Source organism: Adiantum capillus-veneris, chromosome 26 (assembly GCF_014529385.1).
Source record: "Adiantum capillus-veneris isolate H3 chromosome 26, ASM1452938v2, whole genome shotgun sequence".
NCBI lineage: Eukaryota > Viridiplantae > Streptophyta > Polypodiopsida > Polypodiales > Pteridaceae > Adiantum > Adiantum capillus-veneris.
This window is the reverse complement of record NC_140956.1, coordinates 46,149,233-46,166,845: the sequence shown is the minus strand read 5'-3', so window position 1 is coordinate 46,166,845 and position 17,613 is coordinate 46,149,233. Positions and strand designations below refer to the sequence as shown.

The following is a 17,613-nucleotide window of genomic DNA, read 5'->3' as shown; positions in this document are numbered from 1 at the left end:
CTGCAAAATCAACTAGAAGATATCACAATAACTACATTCTCATAGAGTAGGATAATGAAAGTTTTATGCATTGAGCAAGCATAAAGAGTAATTGGTGACAAAATATTAAACAAATATGTTTGAGAATTATACTTTAAAATAGAATTGAATTAAACTCACTAGTTTTATTGTCAGTAGGGCCAAAAAGATAAACTGTTAATCCCATAGTCAATCCTCTTAATTCTTCCTAGTCAAGTTAGAGTTGTTAAATTGCAAGAGAAGATTGTTTCATGTTCTAGGGATAACTAGAGGCTATACCCCCTTCAAGTTGACATACGATAAAGGAAATCACACATGAAATCATCACTTAAATAGATTCCCTTTGGATGACCCCCCAAAGTATTTTTCATATAGATTTTGTTTCCATGTAGAGCCTTAATTGACTTTTGAGCTCACATTTTTTTTTTTTGGGTGGCTTTGTTGCTTGTTGATATGCAGTCATGTATCCTTGCTGGGTCATTTGAACTATTACTCTCCATATGTTAGGATAAGGGTACGTCTAAGATCTAAGGGCATATGGCTAATTGGTCCTACTTGCAAGAGCAAAGGGCTATAAGTAGGGAAGTTGGGAGGAGGTCCGTATTCCTGTCCACCCCGTGGTCTCATATTGGTATCAGAGCTCAAGGGTTCAGGTAGCCATGGCAGGGAAGGAGAAGGGTCATGATGCATGAGCTTTGCATGGCGATGCACAGAGATTTGTATGGCTTTGGACTCTCTCTTGCTTGATCTCTCTCTCTCTCCCCTTTCCAAAGAGGAGGCAGTCGAGGACCACATGGGCATGCCCACTTGTGGAGAGAGAGGGGTTACCGATGACCTACTCAAATTTTAAGCGCTATTGCTCTCTACGAAATCATGTAGCAGCAAGTAAAATTTTTTGTTTCTTGAGCGGCTCGGATTGATCACTGTATCGTCTTTTGCGACATCTACTTGCTCTCTCTCTCTCTACATTGCTACCCATCACCCGCAATCATGGGAGCTTGGGTGTACACACCCAAGCTCCCATTAAGTGTTGTTGCTCTCTACAAAATCACATTGCAAAACAAGGGAATTTTTTTGTGTCTTGATCATCCCGGATTGATCATTGTATCGTCTTTTGCGACATCTAATCCCAAAATCCGAGCAAGCCAAGCGGAGCGAACTATAAACTGAGGAAAACCCTTGATGTTTATGATATCTATCCACAAAATGGTCATCTCACAATTTTAGGGTTGTTGTTAATTGGATACACATCCATCATCATATAGTTTTTAGATAGAAAATTTCTAATTGAATCACTGTTTACATGGCAAGTTAAAATTTTATGAAATCCATGCATGCCAAAATGCTTGTATAAAAAAATGGTTATTAGTGGTTGAAAACTCTTCTCATATATGCATCAAAAAGATCCTATAATAGCATCAACAAAAAAATAGCATAGAGTAGTTGTTTGTTTTATGAGAAGCAACAAACATATATCTATACTAGAGAATTATTGCATATTCAGCTTAGAAGTTGATCCTCCAAACTGTTTTTGACTTGACATCCATTTATGAAAAAACATTTCCAAACCTTTAAGGTTGCAGATTCACCATCGCACCTCTTGGAATCACTTCACTTTTGTTTAAGCAGCATGATGCATGAACTATGAGCCCAAGATTCAAGGCCAAGCACCTACACAAATATAACACAAATATGTTTATAAGGCATATATGCACATCTCTTGCAGATGCTTCTTAGTAAAATTGAAATTGCCGTTAAGTATGTCACTCCCTTTGCACTATCATAACATAGAAATCATGTGTTCTATTAAATATAACAATAACCTCCCGTACTAACTGTATAGCCATGGTTCTCTACCCAAGTCAATCGTGATTAAAATTTCTCACTAACTTCAATCTCCACGTCACAATCTCTGGATCTCAAAACTTGGGATGAAATGCACTTGGAGCTAATTTTTGGGCAGTAAAAATATAGCCAATGTCATGCACTTGGTTTGCCTCATGAGGTTGTAGGTGTGTGCCCTCTGCCAGCATGCATACATTAGGAGTAATATTACCATCATAATAAATTGGGAGATCCTCAATACACACAACTTTCTTAGTTAAATGAAGTGCAATGCATAATTTCCTTTGCATCTGGATACATTTTATCATATCAATCACACTAGTAGGCACAACAAAGGAGGAGATTTGATCAGTGTCCACTTGAGCTATTATTGTGTTTTTGACCAAAACATTTTTGTTCAATTCATATTTTTGATATCAACCTTCTAGAACAAGTGCAATTCATGTCGATCAAGTATGAAGGTTTCTTCACTTCCGTCTAAAATTGTGGCTTCCATCTTCACTTTTGATCCCAATAATGTCCAATGAATGGAGGTCAATATGCTCTCCATCAAGCTAGAAATATGCTTTTAAAGTAGAAACATACACTTGAAAACATCTACTTTCAAGCATACACACTAGCTTTTGACCAAGGCAAGGCTTGAATATTAATACTGTAGGAAACTCGCCTCATTGAGTGGCTTGATCAAATTCCAAGGAAATAGGACACCCACATGTAGTTTTTTTATTTTAATATGGTATCAATAAAGCAATGTTTGGGAAATATTTGCCTCAAATTAACCTGGAGCTACTTGAAAATCAATCTTCTTTGGTTTTAAAAGAAAGAAAAAGGAAGTAAAGATCACATGATAATAGCTCATAAATCTTGCAAATTTGCAAAAACCTACTAGTATTTCCAATTTTCATCTTTACAAGGAGAAAAAACATTTTTGAAAACTACAGTGAAGATTGCATGTTGCAATTATTATTTGAAACCATAACTCTATTGTTGCTTGCTACGTTTTGAAACAGCAGGTATGACCAAAGTGTAGAGTATTTTTTATGCCCCTCTAAATTTTTTACAAAATCTTGGGTGGATTCCAAGCTTGTGTTGAAGAAAACTAGTAAGGTTTTACAAGTATTAGTGTAAATACTGACAAATGCTTCAAATTTTAGCCTGAATAATTAAGTGTACCCTTATTTTCTTTATTTAGAAAATATGTTTTTGGCAAGCCTACTGTGGAAGATCTGGAAGGTTGCATCTCTCTCTCACTCTCTCTCTCTCTCTCTCTCTCTCTCTCTCTCTCTCTCTCTCTCTCTCTCTCTCTCTCTCTCTCTCTCTCTCTCTCTTAAAACCCTCAAGGCACACTCCCAATATTTTGCTACTAATGTGTACTTGTTCTACGCCTGAAAGGAAATTTGTCGACCATTGCAGCGCAAGGACCAAAAAACTCTCCCTCTCTCCGCCAGATTGTTCAGATGCATTGCTACGATCAAACCAAGGGGAAAAAATCTTAAAAGATGTTGCTCTATCCCCTTTTTGGTTGCATGTCATTTGCTTGTCTTACGACCACGTGGCTTGTCTAGTTGCCTCTCATGCCTCAGGTATAGTAGACGGGATAGCTGTGAGAGCCAAGAGGTGTACCAAGGCTATAGAACCTTATAGCCTTGCATGCACGCAGACACTTTTGTTGTGTCAAGAGGTGTGCCAAGGATGGAGACCCTTGTATCCTTGCATGCACACAGACACTCTTACTGTAGGTACAGTAGACATGATAGATATGAGAGCCAAGAGGTGTATGGAGGCTGGAGAACCTTGTAGCCCTCCATGCTATACGTAGATACTTGTACTGCCTTGCTAAGTTTCCTATTGTTGATATCAAGTTGACACAACCTCCTATTCATTGTTTGTATGTAGCACTCAACACCAACCTACTCGACATGCTCAACACATCCAACTTGGCACTGTTCATTGCATGACATGTCTGCGTGTTGTTCCCCACCATGACAATGGTTGACACTGACCCTTTGCTTGTCATAGTTGACATGAACTCCTAATCATTGTACGCATCTAGGGATTGAGACCAACCTGTTGCTCATTGCCTCGCCCACCACGACATGTCTCCACCACAAAATGGTAATTAGACAAACTTTGGTGGGGGGCGCAACACTTAACAAGACCAGTTGCTCTTTGTGTGTGACTCTCCATTGACTTGCCTCTAGCCATCCATGCTGGCGTGGATGGCTTGAGGTAGTTTTCAAGACAATCTCACCACTCACCATTCACTTGCCTCTAGCCATCCACACCAATGTGGATGGCTTGACGTAGTACTTAGGCACTTTACAAGCGGCATGCTCCCACCACTTAAACAACTCTCTCCATTTAGTTTCCTTTAGAGATCCACGTAGGAGTTGATGACTTGAGGTGGTACTTAAATAGTTTACAAGCCTGTTCCCACCACTTACTACTCTCCATTCATTTTCCTCTAGCCATTCACGCTAACGTCGATGTCTTGAGATCGTTCTAAATCACTTTGCAAGTCTGCTCCCACCATGCAAACCACTCTCCACTCACCTTCCTCTAGCAATCCATGTCGGTGTGGACGGGTAGAGGCAGGTAAATGGAGTGGTTATCATGGTGGGATCAGACTTGGAAGGTTAGAGGCACGTGAATGGAGAGTGGTTTAGTAGACTTGCACATTGTAATGGTACTTATCTCTATCCATCCTCACCAACATGGGCAAGTTTTGTTCAGTTCGATAATAGTTTATTTTTCCACAAGGTAGAAAGATGATGAGCATTTGGTTCCCCATGGTTTAAAAATTGAATTTTCATGATTTGATGATCAATTTTTCTCCACTCTGATAACTACCTCTAACCCATTTGCTTATTGATATTTGTATATTCTGTAACACTTTCATCTATCCATCCACACTGGTGTGGATGGCATGAGGAGGTTTTAGAAGGAAGGGAGATGTTTCAATAAAAAAGAATAGTAGCATAGGAGAATGTATCAATTTTCTATAGACCCTCTAATAGATTAATTGATGAATTTTATACTTTCTCTGATACCTACCTCTAGCTATCCATGTTGGCATGGATGGCTTTAGGAAAGTGTCAACATCCATGGAGAGGTTTATGTCAAATAGCATTATTACACATAATTGGCGTGTGTTGATTTTTAAAAAACCCTCTAACCAACTTGATCACACCTACCTCAAGCCATCCATGTTGATATAGGTGGCTAGATGTCGGTGTGTGTTAAAAGGCACATAGAGGTTTATGTCAAAGATCATAATGGCACATTGGCATGTGCCAACCGTCTTGCAAGTATCTCTAAACAATTTGATGAATTGATTTGTCCACCCTATTTGACACTTGCCTCTAGCCCTACACATGGGGGTGCCACTAGCCATCATGCTACATTAGCATGTGCCAGTCAAGGTTCAATGATCTTGAATGTGGCCATAGATGTGTTGTACTTGTATTGCCTAAGTCTTGATTGTTTCATGGTTGAGCTATGCTTAGTTGACTTGCTTCTTAGGTTTCATCCCATTTTCAACACAAAATGGTAGCACACTTTGCTTAAATATTGATCCTATATATGTGTTAAAGGCATCCTTGGTTAAAAATTGACCATAGTTTGGTTGGACGGATCTAGTTTGTTTTCTTCTTATTTCAAAGATGACTTTTTTTTGGCTTGCTACAACCAAGCCTTAAAGTGGGACTCCCATTGCTCTTCTCCTAGGATTCTACAAAGAGTGCACGTTCATGTATGCTTTTATTAGCATGGATTCACATGCTCTAGTTGTCACTCATCTTGTAAAATGCTCCCAAATATGTGCATCAAATCATGAAGCCTATGTAAGGGGACTTTCAAAAAATAACAAAAATCAACTATTTTAGTATGCAATAAGTGCGCAAAGGGTGTTGAGCCTTGATATCCACGCAATCATTGTTATTTGAGACACTGTACACAACGTTCTAAAGGTTATTGTGTTTTGAAAACTCTTTGAGTGTGTTAATGTATCGAATGGATTTTTCATGTTCTTTGAAGCTTGAAGGTACATTTGCATAATTGATCGGTGTTACAAAACACATGGCATCACATGAGCCATGAAAAATTAAAAACTTGAATTTTGCTTGGTTCAGAAAATATTGCTCAGGCTATTGTAAGACTCCTATACTGGTACCCGTCGTCGCCGCCATCGTGGGAGCTTGGGTGTACACACCAAAGGTGCACCAAGGGTTTAGCACCCTAATTTTAAAAAGACTAAGGGTGTGTGCACACCCTCCAACAACCGACTTGTGCAACAAGGTTGCAATTGGACACTCCTTCGTCGGGCAAGGCAGCATCCAACAATCAAGGGTCAAAGGTAATCAAGGGTAGACTATGATTTCTTTGAAATTACAAATTTTTTTAGTGTCAAAACTATTGTAACATAATTCAATAGTTCAAGTGACCGATTCTTAGCATAGTCTACGTTACAGTAAGCATGTATTGTAGCGCTTGGGTGGTGCACTCAATCAAATGTATTTTGCACAAGATCAAGTGAAGCTTCAAGGGGCATGGGTTCTTGAATATGGATAGAAGGACTCGACTTCTTTATATGTAAGGCATGGTCGTGGTCATTAAGAACCATCAACATGCAAAGACCTATCGATCTATTGGCTCAACCCAACAATGGGTTCAAGTTGAATTCCATCAATGCACTAGAGGGAAAACCGGCAGCGGCTCCAAAAGGTGAAATAGTGAGACTCTTGTCAACTTCTCAGTCTGTAATAAGTGGTTGGCCATGTCGAGTACATTTGTTACCTTAACTTGCCTTACTGCAATAATTGGAAGACCTAAAAACCTGTGAGGCCTTGACTTTGCATGCTATGTTTCCTATCTCGAGTGTGGCTCATAGCCATTGCACATCTTACGCAATTGATGGAAACCTCCATAGTGCACCTTGCCTTTGGGGTAGCTCCCTCTTGCGGTAGCATACCGCCCCACTTGTAAGACCGTGCATGATGCCATACAATCAAACCCATTCTCAATAAAGATAAAAATCAACGGCATACCTTTTGAAGTGTGTACAATCCTAGGGCATGGTTCCTAGGCAAAGTTTTATGAGATTCAATCGATTAAGAAAATTCTATATGGTCAAGGACATAGTCATCAAGCCAAGCAGGTAAGAGATACATAACTTGCAAGTATTTTTTTGCTTCTTATTAAGATGTACAGTTAGACAAGGTCAATTATTTGTGAATGATCACAAGGTTGACTTTCTTTTGTTGCGACATTTTTTTGTGAGCAAGAGTATTTGCTAGCTATAATCACAAGAACTCCATGAGTACTTATGTGAAGCAAGGCTTCAATTTTGGCATCTGGCATTGAGGTTTTCAACGTTTGGAATATGCTATTAGCATACAAGTTTCCAATGCGTGGTGGTTTGTAGGTTATTACATGCCAAGAGGGCATATATGGTACATATGATAGCTCACTCAAGCAATAGATATGGCTATGAGCCAGCTTCAAGTGAGCTTTTTACTTTTGAATTTCCAAAAAATTGGCCACATGTGGGCGACAAGGTTAAAACTTTCAAGTTCTTCTTGTTTTTCTATACTTTAACCTTTATTTTGCAAAAGATTTCTTCTTGTGCAAAGCAAAGTGCTTTAACAATTTCACCGCAAAGAAAGGCTTCTCACCTATGTCACAGTACTACATATTGACCAGGAGCAATGGAAATGTAGGGATATAAGCTCACATTTTACTTAAGACAACGACAAATTGTGATGTATCCATGCTGGTATAGCTTGTGCAAGGCACTTCTGGTATTGGCTCACATGGCCGAGGCCATCATTGTAACCAAGGGATTTCTTTTTTTTTTGCACTGCATGCATGGCATGCCAATAAGGAGAAATAAATTCCAGCATGTCATTGTTTACACTTTTGCTATAGCATCAGCTACTCTATTAAGGACGAAGTAAGTTATTGATTGTTGAAAACTCTTTTTATTTATGTTTCTTTTGTTGATGTTAATGCATAAAAACACTAAAAGGAACCTAAATCACAAGGAAATAATTCATAGGAAACGTGCTATAGTTAAGTCACCATGGTACAGTCATGACCACATACAAGGTAGGTGGGTCAAGATGTGACTTTTGTTTTTTGCTAAATCTCTATGAGAGAGCGTCATGTAAGTAGATTATAGTATGCTTATAGAATAAGCTACAAGCTATGCATAGAATGCATAGAAGCATATGCAAAGGGAACGCATTACAGTAGGCTACAAAATTTTCGTCATCCCAACATGCTCTCTCTCTCTCTCTCTCTCTCTCTCTCTCTCTCTCTCTCTCTCTCTACCTATCTTCCTATTTATTTGAGGGATAATAAAATTAAACATGTTTTTACAAAAACCTTCTAAGTAGGTATTTGATACATGTTTTGCCTATGTGTAGTCATGAGTCGGGGTGTGACTCTCAAAAAAAAAAAGGTGATGATGTCACAGAAATTAGTATTTACTGGCCCCCAATAGACTGAATACTCATTTGAAACTGGCATAAGGGCTAAGATCAATACGGACCACGAGTCAGAGAGCCACCTGTTTTTCATCCATAGGTGATTGTTCTATAGATCGACCAGATCTACCCAATGGCATACCTATCAACTTTAATGGACAAGCAAGAGACTTAACGTAACTAATTTTTTGGGTGTCACTTTAGCAATACGTATTGCCGGTGCAAAGATTAATTTGATTTTCTAATCATCCTCAACTCATATAGTTTTATTTATACCAAGGTTTATAAATGAAGCACTCGTTTTTGACAACACGGCTGTCCACAAGAACCCAAGATTATAAGCTTTCAAGTCTAGTGACAATCCAATTGTGAATAAGGTTTCAACGTCTTGAGTAGATAGTGTGATTTGTCTATAGCATAAGAGTGTTTATAAGAGCATAGTTTTGAGGTAAGACCCAGCTTGTGATTACTAAAACACTCAATAAGTTTTGATGGTCAATTCTTGAAACCTTCACACTTGTACTTTCAAGGAAAGATCTTCTCGTCGACCAAGAGGCAGTAGTTGTATAATTTGGAATCTGTCCCAGGGTTTCAAATTGCCAAGATGAGAGCAAAGATCATCAGGTATCTCTCTATGTCTATTCACTAATTTCTCTTTAGGGATAGGTGTGTCAATAATGCGCCCCTTGAAGCGGGGCTTTGGTACTCCTCAGTATGTTTCTAACTTAATTTCAGGATGTACTCTGGTTGTGTTTTCATGCCTGTATATGCTTTGATTCAGTGTTTTCAGAATGGGATGTAAATGATGCAATGCTTGCTTCCATTTTGCTCATCACAGATAACAAGGTCATGATGGAGCAAAACATTTTGGGAAAGTAGTGTACCATGTAATTTTTACACTTTGCAGTGATAAGCCTATATCGTACAGTTTTGTTGGGCACATATTTTTAATCACAAGGTGAGAAACATGGTCTAGGAACTTAAGGAGTTCAATTTAGCCAGTGTCTTATAAGGTTCATGAGGGTCCCTCTCACTCATGTCGCTGAGTGTTTTCAGTTACCTCCACACACAAGTACGTCTTGTACTCGCTAGATGTCATTTTTTTAACATCATTTTCGAGACTTATTTGTCATGTGGAGAATATGAGTCGTTGGGACTAACACTAGTGCTTGTTTCCTAATGATGTGTTGCAACAAAGTTCCTAGGTGCTAGTCTCATCCATTTATTAGACCATTTTGGTGAATTAGGGACTATGAGGTAAAATTATATTGAGTTTAAAGAAGAATACCAATCAAGTATGCTAGCTACTTTGTTACCAATTACTCTTGAAACAGGCAATCATAATGCTAGAAAATGCAACAAAGCAACAAGAATGGACCGAAAACACCTATTTTGTGCTAAAAGATTTTCTTTGATGCTTTTTGGCATGGATATGAAAAGGACCTCATCACGCTTAAGGATCAGGCTACTACAATGTATTTGTGAGCTTGCTAGTTGCCAAGCCTCTCTATCTTATTGTAGAGATATAGTGAGAACCATGTACATAAATGTCATACCATGGGACAAAGTCAACTCAACTAGTGCATGGAGACTACAAGAGGTTTTCAGGCTCTTGGAAAACACACTCAATCATTATCTACCAAAAGCTACACTTAAAAACATGTGAGGCAAAAAAAAATAACCGGGTTATCCGCAAGAAAATCTCATTGATTCTCCAAGCAAGCAAAATCCAAACGTGACCAGATTTGTAGTCCCTCTTTCGACCACTTGCTAAATTGCGATTATTATCTATAGGGTAGATTTGACCTATGTATAATTGGTCTTGAATGCAATCTAGAGATTAAAAATGTTGTCCTAATACCCCTCCTGTGCATAAAATGAGATTTGGATATGTAAAACTTGAGTTATGAGCAAATTTAGAAGATGATTAGCTACAAAAAAACATATATTTATCATGAGAAACTTACAATTTTGCATAGAGATTTCACCAATGAATGCAACGGAATAGATGGCACTCCAAACATACCGTTTCACAAGAGAGTTACAAGATTGAGAAAAGTTACTATCCAAAAAGAAACCCAAATGTTTTACCAAAATTGGCTTTCATACCTTAGACATAAGGTTTTAGGTAAAAAATGGATAACTTGTTAACTCTTTTACAGCCTAGGGATTCACTAATACAATCTAGAAGCATTTAGCCCCACTCACTCTAGCTCAAAATTACATAATCCTTTACATGTGTGGCTCAAGAATCAATAAATTACAAAAGTGTATAGCTAGAGACGTCTCGATTGCTCAAAAAATGAGAAATTACAATATAGGTTGTTACAAAGTCTCAGAGGTTAGTTGTGTAGCTAACATTCCACCCTCCAATTTTGGGTCGCACATGACACAGCTAGCCGATAGCTAGGGAGTGCTCGGGACATCGCGCTTGATGTCGCTTGTGGATGCCATCCAAATCTTTGAGACACTTGATGCAAAGCTCTTTCTCTATGCTAAATTGCATGGTGATTTTGTTCTTTTCTTCAATAGCTAAGTAAACCACAAATCTTTCACATAGATTTTGTACAATTGGGCTAAATTTTGGGAGTGAAAAGAGAAGAATCACATGTATTCATTGAGAAATGTCTCGATTATCTCGACCAATGTGGCCCAATAATGATCTCTGTTCTTTAAGCTCTGAATGCTTTTTTGGTGGTTACTTACTTTTGTTTTCAGCATATCCACCATAGAATGGATACGCTTTGCGTAATCTTCTATATCTTCTTGAGGAGTCATCAGCCTGGCAGTGGACGTATTGGCCCACCCTTGAGCTTCCACATGTTCAATTTTTCTTTCCACTTTTGCATCATCTTTGTTTGGAGTAAATTTGCTTGGACTATGTGCCTTTGGTGCCCCACTGTTCTTTTATTGTTGGCAAAGTGCATCAGCAGGTAGATCACCTTTTAGAGGATCTCCTTGTACAAGTGATAAGTTTGACTGCTTTATGTAGTGGTAGTTGCAGGTGTATCTCTTCAAGATTTATATATTTTGATGTAATTCCTTGCTCTTTTGAGGTGTCTATGGTGGTAGGCACCTCTGTTTGTACCATTTTTCCTTCTCCTTGAGAAGTTGTCTGAGCTCTTCCCCTTTCTTCTAGGCCATAGATTTATTGTAACCCTACCAAACAATGGGTCGTCACATGTCGGAGCATTGGATTCTTAGCTTGAAGCTTTCAAGGGTCAAGTTGCCAGTATTCCTCAAAATATCCTTGTAATCCTCTTTCCAACTTAAAAGCTTCTCTCTTGCTATGCAGTCAAGTTGCCCTTTGAGAGGGTTCCTCAATTTGCATTGGTGGTGGAAATTTTGTTCGTTTGATTTTCCTCTTGCCAATTTTTTATTACCCCCCTTGCAATGTTTTTTTTCTCTTCTTCTATTTTTGATCGGATTGGCTCTTCTTTCTTCTCCCCTTGGTCATCCCCATTAGATTCTTGATATTCTTCTTCTTTATCACCTTCTACTTTGGAGATATCTATTAGCTTTCTCTTTAATCGAGTGGCAGGGGATTTTTTTGCGTCAGCTTCTTCCTCCTCCTCTTCATTGTTTATGTCGGCTATCAACTGGGCATTTTGATCTTGTGCAGGTGGTAGGTTATCAGTCATTCCCACCGCTTGATAGGCTATCCTAGTGAGTACTTTTGGAGTCCCTATGTAGGACACACCATGACTCTTCTTTGTGCTCTTGAGAGTGTTGAGCATATATAAGGCATGATCAATTGCCATAGGTTGTTTTTTACCGTTATGAAGGTAGAGGCAGCAACATGATTGGGTGTAGTATATCTTTGGGGTCTCTTTGCTATGAAATGGAAGTTTTGGTGATATAGTCTTGTGGGGTGTTCTACCTGTTTGTATATCATATCAGCAAATGTAGCAGCAATTGAACTCCTAGTGAGGATTCCCGTGCATTTCTATCCCTTTGATCTTATTAACACTCCTTTGATTAGTAACTTCAATGCCTCATCCAAGATGTCTTTAGTGATGTTCACTTCTATGGCTTGCGCGGATGGATCAATTATGTGGGTAGTCCCATCCTCTTGAATGGAGCTTAAGAACTCATAAGACCTTTGTAGATCTACAACTCATGGCTCCATTTCATAAAAGGATAGCAACCCTAGCTGTCGATTGGCTTCTTGTATGCCTCGATCCTTGGCCACATCATATATCTCCTTTGGCATGAGTTGGAGCTCTACTGACTTAATGTCCACATTCTTGAATCTTCCATGGAAGATAGCAATGCGGCGCTCTTCCAATTTAGCCTCAACACGTAAGAATTCTTTGCCTCTTTGGTTGATCTTTCTTCCAGCTGGTAGGCTGGTAGCTCCAGTAGCCTATTCTTCAAGGTCTTACTCTTCTGGGCTAGCCCTGGAGATGTCTGCTTGAACCTATAAGTTGGAAACATAGTGGAAATATCTATGCAGCTCTCTAAGTGAAGCATGGAATTGCCAATTTCTCTTCTGGTGCTTAAAGCCTATTACTTAAGCTAAGTAAACATGATGCAACTCAAAAATTACCAATTTGGACAAAAAATTTCACCCAAGATAATAAGTGTGCTTATTATCTAGAGTTGGATTTTTGCATGCTATTTTAACTTTGACTGCATGTATGGGTTAAGGGCATTATGAATAGGCAGTGGCTTTTGGAAAAATTTGGATCATTAAAGTGAGAGATAGGGTAATTTTTGGAACACATAGCTTTGAAACTGGCTAAATCTAAAGAGGAGTACATGGGGTGTCTAAATTTACACAAACTTGCTTGGTGGGCTTGTGATCACATGGTGTAACAAGCTTTATCAAAAATTTGTGATGAGCTGATTTGAGCATGAAGATATTAATTGTGCATATTATCTTCCCCCCATTTTTTCAACTTTGTAAAACTTTGCCTATACACAATTTCTTTCCTTGATGAGATGAAGCTTTGAATGTGGTTTTGGTGAAATCTGGTTCCTCCATGTGCCCCTTGGACCCAATTTTGGAAATGAGAAACTTTGGCGCATTTTTCACCAAGTGTAGAGGTGTTTTTTTTTTAAAAATAGTTTCAGTGCATACAGGGGCTCATTATGACATGTGGAAGCAAGGTGCAAAGCAAATGTGGAAAAATTGGGTTAAATTAGGCTGCTAGATAATAATCGTACTTATTATATACCCTTGCAATTTTTTACCTTTTTTTTTTTTTTGGACACACACATGTTTACTAAGCCTAGTATACAAACTTTGACCATTTTGAGCTTGAAATGGTTGTCTTGAAGCTATCTTCTCCATTTTTCTCTCTGGCATTTGTGATATTGCCCCCAACTTCAGTTGTGATGACTTTTTTCCACCTTGAAGCATTTGGGCTTGTTCCATATGTAGAGTAGATCCCCCATGTTGGCTTTGGGTCAATTTGGAGTGGTTTTGCTGCCTTTGCTAAAAACAATGATGCTTTGTGTATCTTTGAGCCGTTTTCTAGTGCCATAAGCTTCAAATGGTGTTTTCTTTCAATCCCATCTAGGTACATTCTTGATAGCACCTATGGGGAAACCTTTTGTGAAATTAGAATTTGATGCCAACATCGAGAAAATTTTGGGCTTATTATCTATAGACCCCCTAGCCCTTGATGAAACAGTCATCCAAGCTTGTGGGATTATTCTATATGCCCATGCTATGGTCTCTATAAAGTTTGGTCACATTTGGTGCACCATGCCGACCACTACAGTTGTTTTTTTTATAATTCTTTTCCAAGAATGTTCTACTAACCTAGGGTTCTTTTGAGCTACCCCAATCCATATGTGCATTAAAATAACTTCATTAGTAGGTTCAAAACTTACCTTTCATGTCTCATGTGAGACTGTGCACTATGGAATCTACTAGAAGTTGTAGATGGCGTACGCAAAGGAGCCTATGAGAGCTCTCTCCAAGGATGATAGGTGGAAATGAGCCTATTTTTGGCCCATTAGAACTATACATACCTAGGCTTCCCTACTTACTTTCTCTCAAAGGACCCATTTAGTCCTAGTAGATTGCAAGGTATACTTCCCTTTCAAGAATTTCTTTGTTTGGACTCCGATCGCCTCGTCTATGAAGATTTTGCAGAATCAGCACCTGTGGGCTTGATGTAAACCTCCCATCAATGTCGTCAAAATTGAACAAGATTTGACATGCTTGTTCTTCTCTTCTTTGTGGATCATCAGTGTACATTTCATTTTTCTATCTGAGAATGTTTACTATTTATTCTTTATTTTTGACATTTTTATTGAGAAAATTAAAAGTCAATTACAAAAGCGGTCTAAGGAATAGAAATCCAATCCAAAAATTATCAAAGCACCTTCATTTACTTATGTCTTTAGATTTTTTCTGTTTGTCAAGTACTCCGTCGAATACCTACTCCACCAAGGTGCATTAGATATCCAAAACAAAGTAGCATGTGGTATTGTTGCTCTCTCTTTGCATTGGGAGTAGTTGTCTACATAGGCATGAGCATCTCTCTTCATGTTTGGCTTGTAAATCCCTAAATGTATAAGTCATCTCAATGTTTGATCTATTGCAAAATGGATCCCAATTACTATTATATGAGCTTGATATAGGTAGTCGATATTATACAGAAGAGTGGAATTCCATCTTTGTTCATGTAGTACAATCTTCCTGCTAGCAACTAACATATAGCCAATTGCTCAATTAGTCGTGGTTTTATACGAAGTGGAATTTGTGACTCAACTTGTGCTATCATCATCAGAGTAAGTATATTTTCTAACCATATAGGAATCATCTCTACAAAGAACAGATATGCATCTGGCAAGGCTTTATCAACCCACTTGGGAGGTTCTCCTAAGGTGATCCTCGATAAGTGATCAGCTCTTTGATGCGTGGTGCCCTTTTTAACAACCACTCTAAAATCAAAATCCATTAAGACGATGAACCATCTTACAATTATCCCAGTATTACAAGGTTTGTTGACTAAATAAAGTAGAGCTTGGTGGTCCACCAAGAAGAAAAACTTATTTGCTAATAAGTAGTACTTGAACTTTTTGATGCCATAGACTATTTCGAGTCCTTCTCTCTCTTGTAGTATAATTATTTTCAACTATGTTCAAGTGCTTGCTAGCATAAGAGATAGGAAAATCCATGGTTTTTTCTCTTTCTCTCTCTTGTAGTATAATTCTTTTCAGTTGTGTTCAATTTCTTGCTAGCATAAGAGATAGGAAAATCCATGGTTTGTATCAATATGCTAGCAATACCAGAGTTTGAAGCATCAACATCTACATGAAAAATTTTATTCCAATCAAGAGTCTTCAAAATAGATATTGAAATACAAAGCTTGTTTGAGCTTTTGAAATGACTCTTCACACTCATTAGTCCATACAAACTAAGTGATAAGGCCATAAATGGGCTTAGCAATGACAACATATATGTAGATAAATCTTTGACTCATGGTTTGTCCATTTATCTTTGATGGCACAACACTTAGATAGCCTTGCTCATCCCATGGATTGCCCTTGTTGTGGACCTTTTCTTGGCCCCTTCACTGGCATCCTCTACATATTTCTTATCATGTCATTTTATGAACTTGAGCACGTCCTCTATAGCATTCGTTGGAGTTGCCAAAATAGATTCTACTTGTGCCGACATAGTAGATGTGGTTCGCTTGATTTGTGTATCCTTAACAGTGCTCCCTTCGCTGAAGATCTCGTAGTTGTCTCCTATGTCTATAGCATTTAAGATGCATGCTTTTAGGGTGCTATGTTTCTAACTGTATAATATAGCATGCAACTCTTTGTTGAGTAAACCTTCTAGGAAAAAAGAGACAAGCCTCGCCCCAGTTGGAATTTCCAATTTTGGACATCTATCGATGTGCTATCTCATTTTTCTTACATAGTATCTTATAGACTCCCCTTGCTTTTGTTTGAATTTTTTGATTTGTTCTATTATGCTATGCTTGATTGCTATCTTTGAATAAGTAGCAATAAATCTTTTAGCCCATGTCGGCAGATCTATAATTGATCCAGCCAGGTATGGTCTAAAACCATGTGAGTATTATCTTCTAAAGTTGTTTTAAATCCCTCAAACTAGGTATAGAAATATGATATTCTTTCTGCTCTCAGCACTTGCCTAAAGCTAGCTAGGTGATCATATGGATCCCTAGATCCATTGTATATTTTGACCCATTTCTAGAAATCAACTAGTCTCACTCTACAATTATGCTCAACACCCAGTCTTCTTTAGTCAGTTGTCCTTTATCTAAGCCTTCAACCAAGTTTCTTAGTAATGGTGACTCATTTGGCGATCGTGGTGTCACCTGTTCTTCCTTGTTTTGTAGTGATTTGTGCACCTCTTACCCAATTCTCATTATTGAGATGGCTTCCTTGGGCTACATTGCTCCAGTGGTTGGCCATGCTAGCAAAATATCTTTCATGTGGTCCAAATTGCTTGTCCATATCAAGACCCATATCCATGATCATATCTCTAATTGAGTAGCCCTGTCTAATTGAGTAGCCCTGGTACTTGGTTTGTTCATCACCTTTTAGAGTCATCATAAAAAAGTATATTTAAAAAAATCCCTAAATAGCTGTACGAGAATGGTCATTGCATCCTTCTCCCTAATCTTGAAAATATACATGATTTTCAACGGTGTTAATTGCTCTGGTTTTGTGTAAGCTATCCACAACAAATTTGTTACATTATTGTCCTCCCAACAATAAACTCCTTGTCATGGGTTATCAGTCGGTATGCATTGTCCACCACAAACAAATTGTTACGTTATTGTCCTCCCAACAATAAACTCCTAGTCATGGATTATCAATCAGTATGAGCTTTGAAGGTTTGGCATCTACTTGATCATAACCTTCTAACTCTAACACTGGTGGTCCCTCTTTAGTAGTCATGTTTGAAATCAATGTATCAAACTTTCAAAGCCCACTTGTCCACAGTGTCAGGGTTACAATCTTTAAAAATTGTACTCCATTTCGATTCATGTACAAGGTTTCATGTTTGCTGGCTCTAACCTTCTCCTCAAATTTGATAGTGTGGTCATTGACTCTATCCACATACTCCTCATTAGGATGTAGATAAATCTAAGTGCCCATGCTAGTAGGTTTTATAGAAGGTCAATATGTATTTGAACCTAAGAGAGGTTACAGTCTCCGAGTGAGTAGAGAAGGAAGACTGAAGCACTTCTTCAACTATGGTCTCTAATGGTCCCCCTTGGTTTACACTCCCCTCGATAAATAATTTGCTCTTGGTCTCTTTGTCAAATCC

At 38.3% G+C, this 17,613-nt stretch overlaps 1 long non-coding RNA gene across 2 annotated transcripts in view; it reads left to right on the top strand.

Annotated features, from left to right (window-relative positions):
- Nucleotides 1-17,613, top strand: part of LOC147423366 (uncharacterized) — a 55,942-nt gene that overhangs the window by 22,707 nt on the left and 15,622 nt on the right. The window contains exon 2 of one of the 2 annotated variants that reach the window (XR_015186606.1): nucleotides 5,994-8,972. This is a non-coding gene — a long non-coding RNA (uncharacterized LOC147423366). The remainder of the gene's footprint in view (nucleotides 1-5,993; nucleotides 8,973-17,613) is intronic. The other variant, XR_015186607.1, reaches the window with a different exon arrangement.